Source organism: Giraffa tippelskirchi, chromosome 9, assembly GCF_054371585.1.
Source record: "Giraffa tippelskirchi isolate mGirTip1 chromosome 9, T2T-mGirTip1v1.2.pri, whole genome shotgun sequence".
Lineage (NCBI taxonomy): Eukaryota > Metazoa > Chordata > Mammalia > Artiodactyla > Giraffidae > Giraffa > Giraffa tippelskirchi.
The window spans coordinates 78,040,924-78,046,689 of record NC_137283.1 but is presented as its reverse complement, the minus strand read 5'-3'; the positions used below and the strand labels follow the sequence as shown (position 1 = coordinate 78,046,689).

Below are 5,766 nucleotides of genomic sequence, written 5' to 3'. Positions count from 1 at the left end.
ATATGGAAGGGATACAGACCACTGACCTGTGATGAAGTTTAAGTATTTTTTCCATTATCTCAAAATGCATTAGGCAATTCATTAACCTGTATTTAAAAATTAAAGAAAAATATCTTTTAAAATCTTGAGAATAAAGATTGCATTTCAGGTTATGCATTAATTATTTTGTAGTAGTGATATAACAAGACTACAATGAAGATTATGCTTTTACTTAAAAGACTATTATTTCAATCAAATTTTGTAGGTAAAGTGCAGTTACACAAAGTCTTAAACAAGGACAATAGTTTGTAAACTATTCATCTCATTCACAAGAGGACACTGAGGACATATTCCAAGCATGCTTGTGGTTTTGATAGCTTAGGGTGGTTAGTGTTGGGTTTGTGACCTCTGAAGTAGAAGATTTCACTCCAGGACCAAAGATGCAGTCTCAGTCACTCAGAGCTTTGTACAGCAAAGATTTTATTAAAGTGAAAGGATAGGGAAAGCTTCTGACATCAGAAGGGGGTAGAAAGAATACCCACCTCATTAATTTAAGCAAGACACTATATACTTTTCAACTGGCTGCTGAGAAGAGGTAAAAAGAATATCTCAAGGTTGTAAAAGTTCCAACAGACCCTTTGCCAAAGCATACATCTTGAGACAAGTTCAATAGAAGATTAGCCAGAAGGAACATGCTCTGGGCAATGTGTCTCTGGATGTGATATATTGTTGCTAAGAAACAGGTTCCCAGGCAAGATTCGTTATAGTTATAATCATTAACATAGAGCCTAAGAGAGGCATACCCATAAGTAAGATGTATTATTGTGCTGTGTAATCATTAGATCCAGACCCAAAGAAAGGCCAAGTCTCAAGTGAAATATATTGTTGTAATATCAGTACAGGACATAAAAGAAACACCTTCTATGTGACAAAGGCCAAAGAATGTACAAAAGAATGCTTGCCTCCTCCTCCTTCAAGGGCCTTGGACTGCCTATCAACCTACTTAAGCTTTCAATCTATCAGTTTTGTTTTCTGAGATAATTTGAGAGACACTGCTTAGTCCGGACCTCTGAAACAACCACAGTGTAAACTCAAGTTGACAGTGTCCTCTCAGTAGTGAGGACCAGTTGGGACCATAGGTGGCACAGACTTTGAGTGTATACCACTACATATCTGCACTTCTGGCTTCCCTGTTGGCTCAGACTGTAAACTGTCTGCCTGCAATGCAGGAGACCTGGATTTGATCCCTGGGTCAGGAAGATCCCCTGGAGAAGGAAATGGCAACCCACTCCAGTACTCTTGCCTGGTAAATTCCATGAATGGAAGAGTCTGGTGGGCTACAGTCTATGGGGTCACAAAGAGTCAGACATGACTGAGCAACTTCACTTTCACTTTCATCTGCACTTCTGCAAGGGAGAGTTAGGGACAGAAGGAGAAAAGAAATACTATACCTCAATGCTTTGAAAACAACAATAACATAAAAGTTATAATCTATTAGTCAAATGTCTTGATTTAGAATTGCAACGACAACCTGAAGATAAACATACATGCTTCTAGCTACACAAAAATATACAAATTTAAATTCTGATTTTACATAGGTTAAGTATGGATAAAGAGGATTTGGTTAGTTTTGAAAAGTGCAAGAGTTGATAAGGTTGTCTTGTCATTGTATAAAACCTTTAGTACCTGGTGAGATATATATATTTTAAGATATATTGTAAGGTTAATAAAACTAATGAAACTTTGGAAAATTAAAGATATTCACAAATGTTGCTCATATCAGAACTTTATAGCATGATTTTCTACCTGCTGCACTTATTGAGGTGCTTCCCTGGTGGCTCAGATGATAAAGAGTCTGCCTGCAATGCAAAAGACCTGGGCTTGATACCTGGGTCTGGAAGATCCCCTGGGGAAGGAAATTGCAACCCACTCCAGTAACCAATTGCACATAAGTTTAAGATTCTTTATTAACATTTTATTTTCAACTGTCAAATGTTTTGCCTCCTTTTTTCCTCTACTAAGTCCTGACTTAGAGTTAGTTATTCTCTTCAACTTCATCCAGTCTACAGTTTTAGACAAACCATTCAATTTACAAAAAAGAAAAAAAAGTCCATATTTTATTCTTGAAATTTCATATTTGTTCTCATTTTCACATATTTATTTTATTGCTGCTTAAGTATTTCTTCTTTATTTCTTTGGGTGATTTTCAGTCAATTGCTATATTCTACAATCCTTCTAATAAGATATTCTTTGTTGAGTCTTTTAACTGATACTCACAGTACTGGACTATCTCATGAACTTCCTAATATTTAATCACAATTCATAGAACTTTCTCCCACTGCACTTATGGAATAGATTTGAGGTTGCATTTCCACCATTCCATAAAATGCACAACTAAAAAACATTTTTCTCGTCTGGTTTCATGGTTATGAAAGGAAGACTATAGAATGCTTAAAGCACAGTCTCAAGCTTCACCTCAGAGCAGCTTTTGCCCTGACCCCAACTAAGTGCTAGTGCGGTATTCTTCATTCCTTGAACATTAATTAATATGTAATATTAAGAACACAGTAAAATGCAAGACTCATCAATTTGATCTCTACTTCACTTGCAGGAAGAAAAGAAGGATTGGACTTTGAGTAAACACTCAGCAACTGTCATAAGTTCTAAATAAACATTCAAGCTTCATACCCTAGAGTTTGTTTATATCATGTGGTTCTGTTTTGAAGACATCCCTTCTTAGTAGCTTTCCAGGTTGTGCTAGTGGTAAAGAACCCACCTGCCAAGGCAGGAGACATAAGAGAAGCAGGTTCGATCCCTGGGTTGGGAAGATCCCTTGAAGGAGGGCATGGACACCCACTCGAGTATTCTTACTTGGAGAATGCCATGGACAGAGAATCCTGGTGGGCTACATTTTATTCTAAACTTTGGCTATTAACTATTAGTGGTTGAAGAAATTAAGAAAGTTTTTTAACATTATTATTTAAAGATACAGCATTATAAAGAGGCAGTTTTTGTGTGTGTGTGACAAATAGCTTCTTTCACACTCTTGTTATTTCAACAATAGAAGCATCAAGGAGAGATACTGAAATCATGGCACACAGGACTTGTATGTTAGAAGCACTGATATATTTGAAGAATAAAAGACACAATTGGAAACATACGTATGTAGTTCATTCTATGTTATATATATCTTTCCTAATAGACACTTAAGTTCTTCACATGTCTTACTTCAGTTTCATGTGCCAGTCGTAATGACTGCTCCTATTCATTTGAGTTTTAACAATTTTAAGCTTTAAAAAACATTAAATACAAACAATTTGATCATATTATAATTTGCGAATTGGTTTTTAAGCAAATAGTTAATAAATCCTTTCAGCTTTGCTGGTTTAGTACTAATGTCACAGTCAAATTCTCTGAACCAGAATCCTCATGCAGCTTTGTAATTTTGAACATGTTATTTAAATTCTGTATGCTCAGTTTCCTCATCTGAAATGAGTGTGCATATAACACTTAATTGCTATGATTTTGCTTTTATTTGTTATTATTATTCTAGATTTACAATATAATAAATAACTATTTTTTATTAACCCAAAGCTAAATTCTAGAATTAAAAATTTGCTGACTTCTTTCAACCCAACAGTCGGAATGTCATTTTTTTAATTAAATTTACCAACAGTATTAATAATTCAATTATAAATAAATATGCTGCCTTGTGATTTTGCTATATTTATTTTTCCCTCAGTTTATGTATATGTTCTTTGAAGGCAAGAAAGTGAAGTCACTCAGTCGTGTCCGACTCTTTGCGACCCCATGGATTGTAGCCTGCCAGGCTCCTCTGTCCATGGAATTTTCCAGGCAAGATTACTGGAGTGGGTTGCCATTTCCTTCTCCAGGGGATCTTCCCAACCCAGGGATCGAACCCAAGTCTCCTGCATTGCAGGTAGATGCTTTACCTTCCAAGCCACCAGGGATGTCTTGAAGGCAAGGATTATACTTAATTCATATGGAAAGCATCTAATTATTGACATATTTCAAATTGCTAAACTAATAGTGGCATACTGTACACACACTCTTCTAAAGAATGCTTCTTTCACTAAATGATGTAGTTTGGGTATCTTTTTACCTTAGGACATAAGGCAATGACTTTTTTTTTTTTTTTTTTACAAATCCACACTTTTATTTATTTTCAATAAGTTTAAATCCCCTAAGGGTACAGCATCACACGGACTCTGTGTCCAATGGCCTTAGCAGGAAGGCTGCTTTGGAATTTGGCACGAACCATGCCACTGTTTCCGTGAGCTCGAGTTATCTTTCCCCAGTTTACACTGGTTTTGTTAGGTTTTCCACCAGGAGTTACTGTGCTGTTCTTTGCTTTGTACACATAAGCACATCTCTTGCCTAGATAGAATTCAGTTTCATCTCGAGCATATACACCTTCAATTTTCAGGAGAGCAGGGTGTTTCCTTTGGTTCTGTAGACCCCGTTTATAGCCAGCAAAAATGGCCTTGGACCACAGCCTTCCGGACATATTTGTCATTTTAGAAGTCCTGTTCCCAGAAGGCCTCCACAGGGTCCAAGATGGCTGAAAGAGCCATTTTTTTTGTTCAATTTTTATTCAAAAAAATGACACAGAAAACTTGAAAGACTAGAACAAAGATCAGCTGTATAACTATAACCTATATTTAACAATTGCTAATATTTGCTATATTTGCTTTATTTCTTATAAAAGTATGTGTGTGTGTGTGTTTGCTGAACAATTTGAATGAAAGTTGTAGACATCATGACACTTTATTCCCTATTACTTAAGCATGCATATTATGAAGTATCATAAACAAAGGAATTCTTCTATATCATCTTATACTATTATTCCCACAAAGATAGAGTAATATTTTGCAGTATAGACTCATATATTTTGAATTTTGATTTCTATCATAGTCATGTCCATTTCTTTCTTTTTATATTTTCCAATCCATGATTCCCTCAAGGATTTTTCACGGCATTTGATATCAAAACTCTTTATATTCCTTTAATATAGAACAACTTCACTGATCTTTGTTGTTTATCCTGTATGGGGTTCTTGCTATTGATATCATAAAGAGTTCAGGAAGCATATCTATATTGTGTCCTAAGGGCTAGATTCAATTACAGGTGTAAATACTAAAAATATACTGTTCTTCCCATTGCATTACTACAAAGGGCAAGATACAATGAAGACTTTTTTTTTTTATTAATTACACAGGAAAAATATATCATTGAAACTAAGAAATCAGACAGATAACTCCTAAAGCACACATGAATAGCATTGGTAATAGTGAAATACTGTTGTAAATATCATCTTAATCATCTTTAAATTATATAACATCATAGAGTAATGTTATTCTATTCCCAAATGAACCTAATTTTCATTTTCTTAAAAACAAGGGATATGCTATATTTAAATATTTTATTATATTGTGTATTAAAAATAATTTAAAGAAAAGGGAATATAGTTTCTTTCCTTAGTTGGAAATGTATATTCTGTGTATATAGCATATAAAGGAAAATAAAAATAGCTTTTCTGGGAATGTGTAGAATTTAATGAAGAAATAAAAATAGAAACCTTCATGGGGACAATTCAGTATATTTTCATAATCGCTTAATGTTTAAATACATTTTAAATATTTAATATAAAGGCCAACAAAGTAGAGTTTAATATGACAAATAACTTTAAAATAAATATTTGCCTATGATTCTGGTAAATACATGTTGAAATATTTGGGTTAGATTTATCATTGTTTTCAGATACAG

General features: G+C 34.3%; 1 pseudogene; it reads right to left on the bottom strand.

The window, feature by feature from the left end:
* Positions 1 to 4,183: 4,183 nt before the first annotated feature.
* Positions 4,184 to 4,507, bottom strand: LOC145520402 (large ribosomal subunit protein eL33 pseudogene; annotated as a pseudogene).
* Between the last annotated feature and the right edge of the window lie 1,259 nt (positions 4,508 to 5,766).